Source organism: Dreissena polymorpha, chromosome 7, assembly GCF_020536995.1.
Source record: "Dreissena polymorpha isolate Duluth1 chromosome 7, UMN_Dpol_1.0, whole genome shotgun sequence".
NCBI lineage: Eukaryota > Metazoa > Mollusca > Bivalvia > Myida > Dreissenidae > Dreissena > Dreissena polymorpha.
In genome coordinates, this window is record NC_068361.1 from 1699792 (window position 1) to 1718757 (window position 18966).

The following is an 18966-nucleotide window of genomic DNA, read 5'->3' on the forward strand; positions in this document are numbered from 1 at the left end:
ACCCTTTTATATAAGCAAGTGTTTCTTGTCAATTATTGACGGACGATTTAATCGTCCATTCACGTCTGCTTTCTCTAATGAAAAAATATGAACATTTAAAAATATGGGATGAAATTATTATATATTGTGGCAATAAGATCCATGTCGGTATATAACTTGTTTTTACGAAGGGTTAAACTTAAAGCGATTTAAGTGTGTTACTCCGTTAAAACAATTAAACTGTCGATGTTGCCTAAGGCTTTACATTATAAAACAATGCTCGTGTTCTATATTTTGCGTAAGCGTCTTATTGACTTTGACTGGTTTTTGTAACTAACATTAATTTAAAACTCGGTACATTGCGTTGTTAGTATGAGTTGCTTTCTAAAACTTGCATTGGTATACTTCAAACGCATTATCTGGAGATGAGATATTCCTTTGGACACATTTTTTAATATAATAAACCATCATAGATTATTTTTTTTACTGGCAATGTATTGGGATTTCTTTTTGTGATTATACCAATTGCATTACTTATATATGCATGTTGTTATTATTTATTCACTTACTGTATATATTGTTTTAAACTCTGCGTGTATCAATCAATCAATCAATTTAATCAATCAATCATCAATCGATTAATCAGTAAATAAATATATTAATTAATGTATCAATCAATCAATCAATCAATCAATCAATCAATCAATCAATTAATTAATCAATCAATATTGGATTAACATATGTCATAAACATACAATATAAGTACCGAAAATTTAACGAAATAAACACACGCAATTGCATCCGTGTTTTGTATGCAAGCTTTTTGTTGATCACTGGACTAATCGCGCTGTTTCTTAATGTATGGTTCTGATCTCGATCACGTGAATTGTTATTCTGGCATTTTCATGTGGATTTCCCAAGTTTAAAATAAAACATAAAATTACATTATTCATTGCCTTCAAACGACTATTAGTCAAACAAACTTGAGAATAATTTAGCCACTTGAAGCATATACATTCATTTTATTTATCATAAACACGTGTTCTTATTTTATAGCAATATCCATATGTGCGACAGAAAAAGAATTCTCTTCGCTAGATGATTAATATTCCCTTGCCAGGGGCAAATTCCCATTCAACTTGTTTGAGCCTTTAAAAGCATGATCACATAAGATATATTTTCATCTCAATCAGTAAATGTAATGACTCGTAGCACTTACGGTAAGTGAGTATGACTATCAAGTATATTGACAAAATACCGCTATGCGTCAAATTGATCTCGCTGATTTCTTGGTATGGGCTTGTTTTTCTTTGTTTGTATATTGACGAAATACCGCTATGCGTCAAATTGATCTCGCTGATTTCTTGGTATGGGCTTGTTTTTCTTTGTTCGTCCCATCTCTCTACGCTCTGAGAAGGCGGCATACAGCAGTCCTTCTGGGCATGTGTCTGTTTGTGAGGGTTTCCCGTTTTCCGCGTATTAATGTTCAATATATTGAAGCAAGTAACAACATGAGCAACGGAAAGTTTAAACGAAGACTAATACGAACGAATGAACATGAAGAAATCTTTTTCCAACATGGATAAGTAATAATGGTATAAGTAAAAACCAAATAGTAAGTTCGAAATCAGAAGGAGAAGGAAAAAAAGGGAAAACAAGTATTGGTGTATGATAGTTTTCATAAGAAATAGGTTCCCGATTAAATTTAATTTAAAATTGAATATTAACTTATAATCTTTTATAATAGCGCGCTATTGTGCTATTTGTGAGGAAAAACAAGAACATACAATGTTAACTGCTAAGTTGTGCGACAAAAAGAATTAAAAAATGCCCATTTTTATTGAACGATAATAAATTAAAACAAATCTGAAACTTAGATGTTCCATATAATACTCGTAATTTATGTGTGCATTGCTTCCTGTTATGCCAGGAACGCATATATTCATTTTATTCTGGTAAAAGTACAATTAGTCAAAGGAATAAGATTAACAATGTCCTTTAAAGAGCTAATTTATATGAAATTCATAGAATAAGTGCTCTTAATTCTTCTCTCTATATGGTTTCAAAAGGTTCATAACAGATCACCAATATCTTTTATTTTATGCTAAACATTGTTTGTACTAAGTATAATTTGAAATGAACTGTATTTACTTCAATGAACCGTGACATCATTGCTTCTAATAAAAAGTAAAATATGAATGTTCAAACTTTTTCATTTATCAATGAGATAATTTGCATGCACCATTTTGATTAAGCTACATGTATTGCTTGTATAAATAATGAAGTGCATATCCAAATTGAAGGTTCAATGTCATTTATACAAATAAATATAAGTTTCTATGAACCTATTACATTCAAGCATAGTGTTATTTACAGTAAACACATTCCTTTATCGGTCACATGTTATTCGTTAAAAAGAATTTCGTAAAATCAAACCTTCTTTTATTACTCAAATAATTTCGAAATGTATATTAGCTTTGAAAACTATATCCCAAGGGCTGATATCGCATTAAAATAATAAAATACTAAAGTGATATGTTTAAGGATGTTTACTTTGTTTCATTTGTCACACGTTTTAAAGTAATGCTTTTTCTTTAGTAGTTAATTTAAAAGCCATTAACGAAACGATAACATCACACGTTTACTTTAATCGCCAAATATGTATTGCTTTTAAAACGTATCGCAATCATGTTTCAAAAGGATTGAAAAAGACAATCACTGACACTCGTGAACAATTAACTACCATTAAAGCGTCCGGTTTGCCATTTAATAGTTTCAATAAAATTGAAACGTACTTTAATTGCCTTATTGTAATATTTATTTTATTGCGTAACGGTTTTTATTCTGAATAAATCTTGACACAGTGTACCAACTCGGTTTTCAACCCTAATTCTATGTTTTGCACATAACGTTGAGGTGACACTGTTATTATTAGTCTGTTATTATTCCTTTGTGTTTGCTTATCTAATGTGTTTTTGTCTTTTGTCCACCTACGTACTTTGGTGATAAGAATGATGCTACAAAAGGAAAGGTGAATAGTAGTTAACGTAAACATAAGCAAACTTAGCATACATTTTTGTATATCACAATTTAACGCAACATGTTAAATGACGATGTTTGTAACGAAACGTAGATACGCTCAAACGTGCGATTCAAGTATAACTTTTTGTGTTTTGATGTACACATTACGTTTGTCCACTAGCCTTGAAGGTACCTTTCTCATTTCCTTAAGTGTTCAGTAATGTCACTTTCATGTCTGCCTAAGTTATGCAACACTATAACCATACTGCTGTGTGCCAGAGTGAAGCAATACGCCTATGTTACATACTAAAGTCTGCCTGAGTGATTCCATATTATATCCATATGTGTCAAAACAAGTTTTCATGAGTGAAGCAATAGTATAACCATATGTTACAAGGACTATGATATCATTATGTTACTCTCTAAAGTTTGCCAGAGTGAAGCCGTATTATACCGTATGTTTCTTGCTACTGTTTGCCTTAGCTAAATCATATTTTTACCGTTTGTTACTTACTACTTTGTGAATGAGGGAAGCCATTTTATGCCCATGTGGTAGATACCCCTGATGTTAGCAGTATGATTCGACCCTCGCGAACTAGAAACATCCGGCAGAAATTTATATGAATATATAACAATGGAAAACCAGTGCTTCGAGGAGAGTTCGAGTCAACCGAAAATTCGAGCCAAGCGAGTTCGAGCCATCGTTATTCCATGGTAAACCAGCTTGCCAATTTTGTTGTATTTTATAGCAGTATAAAAATTGATTCAATCGTTAACCAGTCCACCTATGTTATTCTGATGTAAGAAATCTTCCACTGTTAAAATCAGCCTGCGAAGTCACTGAAATTTCAAACAAGTCTAACCAGTCTATCCCTATCCCCCACCCCCTATTTTTCTAAATACATGTGTATCAAGCAAGCTCAACACACGGTTTAAGAAACTATTATACACCAACACATTAAAAATTAAAAAAAAAATGATTATATTTTTCCCCATGTGTGTATTCTGCAGGAATGTGACGGTGAGCCCATGCTCATGCTGCACCAGGCCATCAAGCAGCAAATGTCAGACGCCCGCTACTCCCTCAGCGAGGACAAGCTCACACGGCAGCATGTCGACTATAAGCCAATAATAGGACTTAGTTATTAGTTGGGCAGATATAGTTAATGTGTAAATCTTGTTTATGACTAATTTATGTACGTCCATTACAAGCCAGGATACACTCTTTGGGCAAATATCGTAAATGTGTGAAGCTTGCTTGTGGCTTATTGGTGTACTTTTCATGCCCCCACTTTATGTGAGTGAAGGGCATCTAGATTTGCACTTGTCCGTCTCCCTTTTCTTCTCTGCCATTGTTGTGTTGTGTTCAACTCAAAAAGAGTTTGTGCTAGAAGGATGACACTTGCAAACAAATATTAAATAGTGTGTGAACTTTCGCATCAAAACATTTTGGTTCTGATAGTTTTAACATAAATATTGTTATTGCTCTTACAGTTATCTTACTTGAGCATAAAATTCTCATTGTAAGCTTTTGAAATCACCATTTGTCCATTGTTAGTCCACGTGCGTCATCAACATTTACCTTGTTAACACTTAAGAGGCCACATTAAATGCAAATCTTCATGAAAATTGGTCATAACATTTGTCCGTATGATATCGGGGACGAATTTTAAACAGGATGTTTCCCTTTTATGCAATTTTTTGTTTAAAGGACGTTGATTTTTAACATAAAACCAGTGAAGGCGGAGAGGTTGGTCGGTTGTCTGTTTGGAACCTTTATGATTTCATTGTTTAAAATAATACCCAAATGCAAATATTTTGACATTTATGTTTAAAATATAACATAAGCTGACAATTTTAGTGGATAGACATTGAAAGGTAGCTGAAAATGTACCAAAACAAACGGAATTCTAATTTACCAGTTTGTTTTTAAGCAAATCCTGACTTTTAGATTATTGTATAGCGGGTGTGCTGTTGGGTGGCATCAAATAGATGTTTTCGAGATGATAACTTAAATATGCTTTGACGTATCTAAATAAAACAAAGTATTAAGCAAGCTTGGTTGTCTGGTATGGTGACTACAAACTTCACAAGTGCCTGGGTACTCTGTATAACTCTTAATATGACTCTCTCCCCTAGATTGCTGATCAAGCTTGCATGGTTCTCCGTCCAAAGCAGGTGCCTTCTTTACCGGACATCACAGTTGCCACCGTCAAATCCTTCGACTTCTGCCGATTTGACAATGAAACATGTATGTCAATATCTTTCATGTGCTGTACATGAGTATTGTCTTATATCTCACCTCCTACAAAATGACCTTATCTGATTGACTTAGAGCGGTCACTTGCCCATGACGTATTTTCGATACACCCTGAGTAATTTCCATACACCATGCGTAATCTAGTAGTCGGTTGAGATATAATCGTTACATAGTTAGTAACTGAGGGTGTTTATCTCATACACCATCAGTTACTAACAGTGTAACTAATAATATTTTAGCTGCGCTCTCGTAAACACGACTTGATGTTTGTGCGTAAATTTTGTTTTTCAAGATTAGCTGGTACAGTCCGCAGACAACTTAACTGGGACGACACTTTCAACTTTTACGGAATTTATTTGTTTAAAGGAAGTCTCTTCTGAAATCGAGTGAAGGCAAAACGTGTTGTCCTGGATTAGCCTGTGTGGACTGCATATAGTGATGTTTGAGGATACTTTACGCACATGTATTGAGCCTGCTTTTTCCTCGAGACTGCCTTACATTCTTAAAAAGTCTTGATGGAGTAACAGTCATTTGTTGATTTGGTTTTGTTTTTGCAATAAAAAAATATTGATACTTTTAGTCTAAAGACCATTAGAGATATTGAGCCTCTTCTGTGTAAGTTAATACTTCGTTAGAGCTAAACATGTAAGGTTTAAACTGTCCTCATACTGAAGCACATTACCAATTACAAAACAGTGTATGAATCATTAGGTTCTACTTGGAAACATGCTTTTAAAAATATCTTAATTTGTAAAATAAGTTTTGATTGACAACAAATAATGAAATGGACAATATTTATTCGTGATGCTATTCTATCTTGTCCAATTTACTAACAGTAACCTATTATCATTGATTACCATGTGATTTTTAAGCAGATGGTAGTCAAGCGTTGTCACTAGCTGCGACTTCATGTGGGGATCATGATGACATGGCTGGGCTTATTTCTGGCACAAAAAACGTATCACCTGGTTTGTCGACAGGCTTGGTTTTGTTTAAGAATTGTTTTTTCCAGTTTTTATATTCACATTTTTTATTCAAAGATGTTAAGTGTAGTTAATTTGGTTTCCCCAAAAAGCTGTTAAGTAGTAGATGTATATTTCTGGTCAAAACCATTTGTTGTTGTTTTTTGTAAAAAAGCATCATAATAATATGAAAGACAATCGTAAATTGACTTAATCAATATACTGTTTGTTTGATTGAAGTGACAACTTTATGTTATTGCTGCATTCAGTAAAACCTTTCAGAAACTCAATGTTTTCCATGACCAGATAATGTGAACGTCATGTGTTATATTTGAGTCTCATTCTAGGCGTAAAGTGTCATCCCAGATTAGCCTGTGAAATCCACACAGGCTAATCAGGGACGACACTTTCCGACTTAATGGAGTTTATTTCATAAAAAAAATCTCATCTTTCTGAAAATCCAGTTTTGGCCGAAAGTTTTTTCCCTGATAAGCCTGTGCACACTGCCCAGGCTAATCTGGGAAGACACTTTATGCACATGAATTGAGCCCAGTTTTCGAAGAACTAATTTGTGTGACAGCAAGATGGTGTTTGAGATTTATCTCACCCGTCTCTCAGCTACCAAGGTAAACTAGCAGTCTATTTTTTCCAGGCACAATTCATTTTGTCTTATTTATTTTCACGCTTAAAATAATTTAAGTTTTGTAGCTCACCTGAGGCTATAGTAAAACCTTGTTAACACGCTAGAAGACTTATTTTTAGTCCAATCTTCAAGGATATCTCTGCTGATTTCTTAAATGGTTCCGGATTGTTGAAAAACATGGCCGTTATGGGGAGGGGCAGTTTTGCTTATTTGGCTATAGTAAAACCTTGTTAACACTCAATGTGAGTCACATTCATATTCCAATCTTCATGAAACTTTGTCAGAACATTTGTTTTTATGATAGCTAGACTGAGTTTGAAAATGGTTCCGGTCCGCTGAAAAACATGGCCGCCAGGGGGTGGGGCAATTTTGCTTATATGGCTAAAGTTAAACCTTGTTCACACTATAGAAGCCACATTTATAGTCCAACCTTCATATAACTTAGTCCGAAGATTTATTCTAATGAGAGCTCGGCTGAGTTCCAAAATGGTGAAGTTCGTTGAAAACCATGGCCGCGAGAAGAGCGGCAGTTATTCTTAACTAAAACCATGCTAACACTTTAGTTATTATGAGGATGTCGATGCGCAATGATGATGATGATAATGACGATGATGATGATGATGATGTAGCTGCTGCTGCTGCTGCTGATGATGATGATGATGGTGATGATGATGATGATGATGATGATGATGATGATGATGATGATGATGATGATGATGATGATGATGATGACGATGATGATGATGATGATGATGATGATGATGATGATGATGATGATGATGATGATGATGATGATGATGATGATGATGATGATGATGATGATGGTGCTGATGGTGATGATGGTGATGATGGTGATGATGGTGATGATGGTGATGATACTGGTAATGGATTCAGAAAATTGATTTGGAAATCAAGCCGGTACACATTGTTTATTGTTAAAGGGTGAAAGTTTTCCGTATTAACCCTTTGACACTCAGAGACGACCTTTGATAGGTTTGTAGTCCCTTAGAAAATAAATGGTAATTTATAAGACCTTTCTTAGTAGATTCACGTTTTAAAGGCTTCACCTCCAAGCTTTGAATATTGATGAGCAGCAATCAGCATAAAACCTGAACATACTGCAAGTTACTGGCTGTTGTGCTGGTTTCATATAGCCATGTTCACTTTGCTTCTGAGCGAAAAAAAGTAAATTGTACAGGGGTGAAAAATTTCAGTATTAATACTGGTTGAATGGTTTTCAACAATTTCTATCCTTCCCTAACGGTAATGAAAACTATATTTTCAGTTTTTGGAAATTCTGCTTTCAGTATTGTGACAATTCTGTACTTTCAACCCTGAGTGTTTTGTTTACTCAAGGGAAAGGGTGAAATTTGATCAAAACATTTTATGCAAGCATAGTCAGAAATTTAAAATTATGTTGTGAATTTAAGGCATTGTATTCAGAGTGAAAAGGTCGTTGAGTATTATTTGAATTATTAGGGAAAAAGATTCATACTATGCACTAGATATGCCAACTTCTTTAGATGCACCCCTCCTCAGTCGTGGAGAATCCTGGAGTTTTATTAAAGGATTCATTTTGGTCTTCACATCTATACATCATTGAACTGCATTTAGGGAAAACTGGGCTAAATGCATGTGTTTAAAGTGACCTCCTAGCAACAACACTTCCGGCTTAGAATGGATTTTCGATTAGAAGATACCGTCATTAAATGAAAAACTCTGTAAAAACTGAAAGGTGCAGACTTCTCAAGCTTGTTTTAGATTATACTTGACACACATGAATTAAGCCTGGTTTGTGCAGCTATATTGACTTCTGTTAATAGCATTATAACATTACTACAACATTAAATGTTATGGTTAATCTATATTCCTGTGTGTCACAATTTCACCCTTCCATTGAGGTTCTGGGTGAACTTGATAAAGAACCCGAACTTTATTTTTGACATTTACAAGTCAAATATTGTGGATTCGTGTTTGTCGGTTGTTGCTCAAAATGTCATGGACTCGTGATCAATGAGTGACCACAGACTGAGCAAGGACTCTCCGTCCAGCAAGCTGCTCTATGCCAAGGATATCCCCACCTACAAGAAATGGGTGGACAGGTAAGGGTGCATGAACGCATTATAAGCCAAAGACATCCTCACCTACAAGAAATGGGTGAACAGGTGAGAGGGCATGAATGGATTATATGCCAAAGACATTCTCACCTACAATAAATGGGTGGAGAGGTAAAGGTACATTAAAGAGTTATATGCCATAGACATCCCCACCTACGAGAAATGGGTTGAAAGTAAAGAAATATATTTGTAGGAATTCTGTTGTTCATTCTGTCCGTCAGTTTGTAAGCACTATTATAATGTTTAAGTAACTATGTACAAAAGACATCCCCAATAATAAAAACTGCGGACTACGCAGACTTACTTGGTACGATACTAATCCCATGCATTAACCTTCATTTCCAACAGCAAGGTCATTGCATTTCATGGGTATTTGACTATTTCCTGTTATTAAATTAGAAATTAAAAGAAATCAGTGGACAGGTAAGCTCCTATGAGCGCATAGTTATATGTTTTCAAATCAAATACAGATGTCATGGATATGATGTCCTTACTCTGGGCTCATTTTTACTCTGCTGTGTTAAAATTAGGATCATTCTGGTACAACTGGGCTTAATGCATGAGCATTAAGTGTTGTTCCAGATAGGCCTGTGCAATTTGTAAAGGCTAATGAGAGACAATACTTTTTGATTTCATGGTATTATTTTTAGATCGGCTGTTTTCGGAGAAAACCCGAGGTCTTGTCATTGCCCGCTCGCCGTCCGCCGTCTGCAGTCAGTCGCACTAAAACCTTAACATTGGCTCTAAAATCAAAGTGCTTCCACCTACAACTTTGAAACTTTATATGTAGATGCACCTTGATGGGTTCTACACGCCACACCCATTTTTGGTCACTAGGTCAAAGGTCAAGGTCACTGTGTCATCTAAAAAAATCTGACAAGCTTTCATTTATTCAAAACTACACCCACAGCCGAGCGTTGGATCCCGTTGTGCGGTGCTCTTGTTTTTTATTCTCTTCATAGAAAAAATCCTGTTTAAGAGGAAAGTGTCGCCCAGATTAGCCTGAGTAAGGACGACACTTTACATATACTCATTTAACCCTGTTTTAATGTCATCAATACATTACCTGCTATCTCTATCCACACCTTTTCAAGGTGGGTTATCTCATCCAGAAATTATTCAAGCGCCGGGAGCCGGGAGCCGGCTACCTTCCCAATAAATCCAGATAAGGTTAATATGGTGCAATGCAACCTCACCGGCAATCAATACCCACAATTCATATTCTTTTTCTGGATAACCGCCATGTAGCACGCCATTTTTGTTCTCTGGTTGATAATTGGATTTTCTTTAGTTTCTACGTGGTATTTCGGGTTTTTTGAGGGATGAAATTTGTTATTTATCGTTCATTCAGAAGTTATTTCATGAAAATATTGTTGAAACTTTAATTGTTTTTAGCTTTGCTCGGTTTTTCGTACGTGCTCATACGTGCATTTCGTGATCTTCGTCAATAGGCTATTGAGAAGATTTGTACAGTGTAAATAATTTATTTTAACTGTGTTTTTTTCATCAAATCTGTTTTATAAACACTGCTTATTCTCTTGTAGGTTCTTTTCTTTTTCTTCTGTTTCAGAAAATAAGAAATGAATTTGCAGACGAGAGGTTCGTGTCGACATGTTAAGGCCTCGTGGGATTCCCACATAACGTGCCTAGCATGTACAGACTGTACATTTAAGAACAAATGTACTGTTTGCGGCTCATCGGATGATGACACTTGGCAAAACGCGATTCGTCGGCGAACTTTCCTGAGCAGTAGGCGTACAGACAAACCTCCGGCAGACGATAAATACCCGGTGACTTCACAGACCATTGATGACAAATTGTAGCATCAGTCACCGGGTATCGGGCAGGATGGCGACCGTACTGCGTTTATTGAGTTAAACAGTCGGTCAACATCAGACAATATGGCGACCCCCGTACGCCTGTCTTTGCCTGATGGCATTGGTCAGGGACATCGACCAATGTCTGACCATATGGCAGCCACCATACTTGAGTTAGTATCCGGTGACAACACTGGTCATGATATGACCGGTGCGTTATCGGGTACCAGACCGGTCACCGGTCCAGGGCACGTCCGGTCACCGGTCAACGGTCCATGGCACCCATCACAGGTCACCGTGGACCGGTCCGCTGACCGGTCACCGATCCATGGCAACGGTTAACGGTCACCGGGGACCGGTCCGGTCACCTGTCACCGATCAACGGTCACCGTGCACCGGTTGTTGACCGATCAGCGGTCAACGATCAGAAATAGATATAGACGTCGTTCTTCCTCCTCTTCCTCTTCTTCGTCGAATGCTTCTTCGTCGTCAACGAGTACCTACAATAGAATTAGACGTCGGACACGCTCTCCTTTATCGAGCAGTCCTCATTCCCGGCATCGAAATCGTCGTTACCGATCATCTCCATGTTCACGAAGACGCTACTCTAGGAAACATCATTCCCATCGCAGCCGATCTAGTTCCCGGCATCGCAGGGATAAAGGTCTTAGACAGGCTTAACGTAGGCATCGTCGTTCCGACTATCCTTATCGTTCACATTACTATCCTTTTTCGGATTCTAATGTCTCCATACCTAATGTACCAGTTCTTGTTTCCAGTTTGACATCAACACATGTTGCAGTACTAATTCTCAGGCCTTGAGTTATGGTGTTCATCTCACCACTACGGCTACTTTGTCTGCACCACGGGTATCTGCTACGTTACCTAGTCGTGTACCCACTGCTGCTTCTCCGTCGAATCCGGACACTTTATGGGTTCAATATTCTTTTTGTACAATTTGTACCTGTCAAAACTGATAATATGCCGTCGACTTCCGGTTTAAATTATCAGTGTGTTGATTTTGGGGATGATCATTCGTCTTTGCCAAATTATCACAATCGGGTGCATGTTTATCTTCCTATTATCCCCACTTCTGTTTCTGCAGATTCTATGCACACAACTGGTGTTGAAGAGAGTGATGCTGATTCAGATGCAGAATCTAATATTGATAATGATCAATATTTGGCATCTATAAATCAGATCTATGAACTGTAGTTCCAGACTCTGGGTGAAGATTATTGCCCACGACCTGTTGAGCAGTCTTAAAATTCGACTATATCGGTCATTGAACAATAAGTTCGTACTTTTGATTCCAACAGGGTTACTAAGGCGAGTGCACATTCTGACTCACACATTCCTTTTGTTTCTTCTGCTTTATATGTGTTTCTATCATTGGAAATTGCAAATAAAACAATTCCTAAACGAGGAGACCTGTGTAAAGTGCCTAAGGATCTATTTGATCCTGAACAGCATGAAGGTTGTAAAAGCTACAAGCCTCCTGTACCAGATCCAACTTCCGGCTTGGATTTCTCCAAACTACCGGTCCAGGATCCTGACATCAACAAGTTTTTACTTACTATGCCTAGTGCTTCAACTCCTGTTTCTATTCCTTACTTCATGTAAGAACATTGAGAATAGAGAGAACGCAGATCCTTAGGTCTATCTAACCAGATAGACTTTGTGTAAGCGACAATTTAACAGTTGGTTTGTGATTGGTCGTACTCTGTTCCTTAAGAACTTCGTGATTTATGAATTCATCTATCACAAACGACATTGTCCCTTTCAAATAATTCTGCTTATTCAATGTCTGAGATGCTAAGGGTTCGTAGAGATCTTATCCTTTCATCTTGACCTAAAGATTTTCTATTGGAACCAGGTATGAATTTTCTCAGAACGGCACCTCTTGTATCAGGATTTCTTTTCGGTGGAAGGATACAAGACGCAATCGAAGCGAACAAAGATGATCAACTTCATGCTTCTTTAGCTAGAAACAACTCTGGAAAACGCCAAGGGGCCTTTAAGCGTCCAACTTCTAGACCACCGGCAGTTCCAGCAGTTAAGAGGGATTAGAGAAATAACATTTTCTTTTAAAGGCCTTCCTCTAATCCTCGGTCAGTTCAAAATAACCCATCTGCATTGAACAGACCTTACTTTTCTCTGAAGTCTTCTGTTAAGAAGTCTGGGGAAAAGAACAAACCTCAGCCGGATAAGAGGAATTCCAAACCTCCTGCCGGCAGGAGCGGACCTCCTTCTTACCAGCCCTGGGGACCAAACCTTTCTACCGCCATCTCCTCCGATGCCGGAAATACCAGTCGGGGCCAGACTTCTACGTTGATCATATCGATGGCTTCGAATAACTTCGGACGCTTGGGTTCATTCTCTTGTTACAAAATGCCTGGCTTTTCAATTCGAAAACAGACCTCCACTTTCTCGCGTCCCTATAGAGCTGATATCTCCGCATCCACATATTCCAGAGTCCATTCTCGGTCTCTTGGAAAAACAGGCGGTAGAAAGGGTTCTAGACCCTTATTCTCCATGATTTTACAGTCGTCTTTTTCTTGTTGAAAAGAAAAATGGGTCCTGGAGACCAATAATAGACTTAGAAGTCTTCAACATGTATCTACTCAAACCAACTTTCAAGATGGAAACTCCTTCCTTTTTTCGGAATTCCACCAAACCCCTGCACTGTGGGTGTCTTTGGATCTGGAAGATGCGTACGTCCATGTTCTTATACATCCCAACTACCGGAAGTACCTTCGCTGCGCCGTTCGATGCCAGGTCTTCCAGTTCCGGGCGATGCCATTTGGGTTAGCAACGGCTCCACTACTGTTTACCAAGCTTATGGCTTATGGAGCACACCTCCAAGTTCACGGTATTCTTCTTCTTCAGTACAGTCTTCTTTACACCAGCTCGATCGTCAATTGCTTATGCACCACCTAGAATTCTCTTGGAAGGGACTCCTATATTTAGGGCTCTTTCTTAATGCAGACAAATCAGAACTCATTCCTTCTCAAGATTTCACTTTCGTGGGAATGAATTTCTTGACCAACATCAACCGGGTCAGAGTCTCACGTCAACGTATATCAGACCTTATGGTGAAGGTCAAATGGGTTTTGTCCCAATCTCATATAACAGCTCAAGAATTCCTCTATCTCAACGGTATCCTGATCTCAGTAGCAGACTTTGTGCAGTTAGGACGTCTGTTCCTTCGTCCTCATCAGCATTACCTCTCAGCTTGTTGTAAATGGTTTTCGGACAATCTGTTATCGCAGATTCCAATTCTTCCGGATTTAGTACCTCATTTTCAATGGTGGCTAGACGTGGAGAATCTCTTGGCAGAAGTACCCCTTCTTCCTCCGCAACTATCTTTATATCTAATGACGGACGCGAGCAAGGAAGGGTGGGGTGCTCATCTGGAACCACTCAGTCTGATAGCTTCAGGGTTGTGGTCTCATCAGGAGTCACAACTACATATAAACAATCTAGAAATGCGAGCAGTCTTTCTAGCTGTATCTCATTTTCAGTCACATCTTCGAGACTCTTGTGTGATGGTGTCAACAGACAACACATCAGTTGTGACTTACATCTAGGCATAAGGGGGAACACATTCTCACTCCCTGTATCTGGAAACCAAGGAATTACTTGCTCTTTGCACGACGCTCAACATTTATCTTCTGGCCAAATATATTCCAGGTCGCCTCAACGACCTGGCGGATGGTTTGTCTAGCAAACACCAATTATTTCAATCGGAGTGGACACTTCATCAAGAAGTGACCAATCAGATCTTTGTCATGTTTGATTATCCTCTGGTCGACCTATTTGCGAACAGACACAACCACAGACTTCCACTGTATGTGAGTCCAGTTTACGATCCAGCAGTGTGGGCAGTAGATACGCTTTCGTTCGATTGGGACCAACTGGACGCCTACGCCTATCCCTCACCCATTCTGACTCACCAAATATTGGAGAAAATCAGGGTAAGTTCCTGTCGCATACTCCTGATTGCCCCATCGTGGCCCAGAAGATCTTGGTTCAACGATCTTCTCAGTCTCCTGTACGATAATCCCAGGAAACTTCCTCACATATCAGATCTTCTGTCTCAGAGAGGAAGACTTCATGTGGATCCAGCGATTTTCCACTTACATGTCTGCCCGTTGTCAGGCAATCTCTGCAGAAGAAACGCTTTTTTGTCAGAGCCTCAACCCTCGTTGCTTCTGCAAGGAGAAAATCCACCAGAGCAGTCTATGATGCTCGTTGGAAACTCTTCTCTAATTGGTGTATTCGAGGGAAAATTGGTCCCCTCAATCCCTCTGCAAGATGCATACCAGATTTTCTCATCTATCTTATTGATGATAAGAAACTTTCTATTAGCTCCATCAAAGGATACAGATTTATGATTTCGCATACATTAGCTTTTAGTAAGTCATCACAAGTCTGCGCTGATCCAGCGATTTCGGAACTGATTCGAGCTATGTAACTTTGTCTTTTGGTGTTCGGTTGGATACTTGTAACGGACATGCTAAGGTATCACGAAATGCGATACTTTTAAAAATGAAATAACACTTTCAATATACATATTCTAGATTACGATAGTAATTTGGATACGTGCGTGTAAACGAACATATACAGTGATATTATGTTTATATATGTGTAGGACACGATGGTTATAATATACTGTTTTGGTCACTTTCGCATTACAATGCATGTGCTTATTGCTTATATATTGTTAGTTTTGTGTATATAACGGTGAACTTGAAATGTTCAAGTTATATGAATACACGTTCTGTTATGATCAATTCTGATATAAACGATGTGTATTCAGTAACATCAGCAACGACTTTATGTGCTTGCTAATTGATTTGGAACACGGAACAAGCCGACAAGACAGCGAATCTGTCAGTGCAAACAAATTTACACAATAACCCTGTAAGCAACACATTAAGTGTAAATCAATCTTGTTTATAGTTTACCAATCTCCACGCAGAGTTGTCGTCCCTTGCTCTCACATACAACTCTGCGAAAGGCTTAGCCCTCCATTGTGTCTATAAAATAGATAAAACCGAACAAACGCATTCAACGTATATTTGATTGGATATTTAAGATCGCATGCATTAAATTAAGAAATATGACTTTTAAATGTACGATAAATCGTGCAAAAACTTGCGAGTTTTAATGCAACTCTTTGGAGCTAATTTATTTCCCATTTACGCAGATGGAATCATTCCACGCACTTCACAAATGTCAACAATTGAACATATTTTTGAGTGACGTTACAATTGCTTCGACGTGTGTATGTATGTTGGTTTCTTAACATAAAAAAACATATCAATTTTTATTATAATGAATTCAGACTGATATAAGATATCATGGTATGAGATGGTTTTCGTTAATGCAGTGAATGCAATGTAACCGTCGTGCAAGAGATTGTTTAGTATTCTGTAACCTCAATGATGAACGCTTGGAATGATCATGACATAAATGAGACGCTTTCATAAAAATAGTCCGTTCTGAGCCCAACACAGAGGTGAATGTAATGTAACCGTCGTGCAAGAGATTGATAGTTTACTTGTCATGGCGTTGTGTTCTGTCGGGCCATAAAGTCTTGGCGGTCCTGTTACATTCAAGGCAATGACTGACTGTCTACTTGAACATGCAATTCAGAAGCATCTTTGTTACTTTGTGATTGACAAGTGGGTGGATGTATGTATATAGAATAAAAACAACTAAAGGAATAAAAACATGTCGGTCTAGTTGCGGCATTTGTGTTGTTTTTCTTTGAAAACATGGCAAAAACAATGCTTTACATTTGTAAAATAATTATACGTTTTGCGCTGTCAATACGAACATACATACAGAGCGGAAAGAAGTAACTAGGTCTTATTTGAACAAATCGATATGAAATTGACAAAAATCACGAACAAAGCATAACACAATTTCTTCATGTTTGCCATTCCACTGGAAATGCATCGTTTTGGCTTAATATGGTGTATATCTTATTGGATAATTTGATTAACTATGACAGCCAATTAAGATTTTTATTTTATATTAACCATGCGTATTAAGATTAAAAGACTTTGAGATAAGATGCATAAATCAAGCAGGCAGCCAGACACATTTTTATGTATATATGGATCATTTATAGGAAACAAATTTTTCTCAAGAATACATTTGAACCATGCTCTGCGAAAAGGGGGTTTATTGAAGGATATTACAAGCCAAGAATGAGTTCATTCTATACGTGTGCGGAAAATATTAAGTTCGATAGAAATCAATGAGAACACAAAGCATTGTTCAGCTACATCTACATTTATATAATGAGGAGGCTTGTGTTTGAATTGTTCACTACAACAGTATATCCATTGCTACCAAACGGTTTAATGCGTTGTCCGTTTATATGATACGTTTATTAAGATAAATGATAACGAAGAAAATGTACTGCAAACGTACAGATAATAACTACATTAAATATCAAGATTACATGTTTTTCTTCACTTTCTTCGATGTTATTGAACATGTTCTTCATCTAAGAAAACTGCGTTTTTATGCGAATTTATATATTTTATGTGTTGGTTATAACAACTGGATACTGATTTGTCCATTTTGTGTTCGGTTTGATTCTTGTAAAGGCCATGCTAAGGTAGCAAAAAATGCGATACATTTTAAAATGAAATAGCACTGTCAATATACAGATTCTAAATTACGATAGTCATTTAGATATATGCCTGTATACGAACATATACAGTGACATGACGTTTTTGCAGGTAACACGATGGTAATGATATAAACAATTTATATTCAGTATCATCAACAATTACTTTAAGCACTCGTTTATTAATTCGCAACACGGAACCTGCAGACACGACAGGACAGTAAATCTGCGGTCAGCGTAATCAGCAGCCGTGGGTATCCGACGATGGCACTTAAGACGCATCTTTGTTACTTTGTGATTGATTATTCATATCCGTTGGTGGATGCATGTGTAAAGAAAGATGGAAAATCTAAAGGAATAAAAACATGTCGGTGTATTTGCGGCACTCCTGTTGATTACTTGTGAAAACATGGCAAATAAGATGCTTATAGATGCATAGTCATATTTGTAAGTCTTCATATGTTTATTTATTACAGGCACGCATTTCCCTTTTGGTTAAACTGTATTTGATGCAATCTAAACTGTATCTACATTATGTAAAAAATGCAACAGGCAATTTATAGAAACCAATGTGTATATTCTGAATTAACACTTACCGGTACACTATATATCGTGTTTTATTTGAAACATATGTTCATATTGTCATAACATCGCAGTTAAATTAGTATTATATTTTAAATCATTTTTTTAAATAAGTAGTCTAGTTTAATTAACAATAGTAACCACTGTTTATAATTTAGATTTTCAAAATACAATATACGGGGACACGTGTGATATATTCATGTTAAACTGTAAAGTTTAAAATTGAATGCATTTCAACCACATTTGATCGACATATGTATAGACCACATCCAGGTTATTTTGTTTATCATTAACAACTTTATGAAATATTAAATTGTGTACCAACAATACAAAAACATGCAAACAACAATAGTGCTATATATCATGCTCCCGCATGTTTAAATTTTGAACAAAAATGTATTCAAAACAATAGCAATGTGATAGGAACAGACAGAAAGCATAAACACAAAATTCTTTATAACATAATATTTTATCTCTTGGAAAGCCAAATGTTTAAGTATACAATTTCATCAAAACTTTTCAAGGATGTAAGTCATGCCAGGTAGAGTTAAATAGGAAAGTAAATGCTGTAAGTACATTCTTACTTACAATATGTACTTTAATCTACATATCTATAGACCACATCCAGGTTATTTTGCTTATAATAAACACAAACAACTGTATGATATAACTATGTATGCGATTCATTATTATACAATTTATTTGAATATGACAATGTTCATGCGTACGCTGGTGGTAGCTTAGATAGTAAATATTAAATGGTGACAACAATACAGAAACATGCAAAACAACAACAGTGTTGTAAATCATGCACCCGCATGTTTTAATGTTGAACCAAAACAATTCAAAAGAATTGCCATGTGATAGGAAAACTGAAAGCATGCACGCAAGAGGCTGCATGCAATCTGGCGCAACGAGCGTCTTCGTTACGGCGTG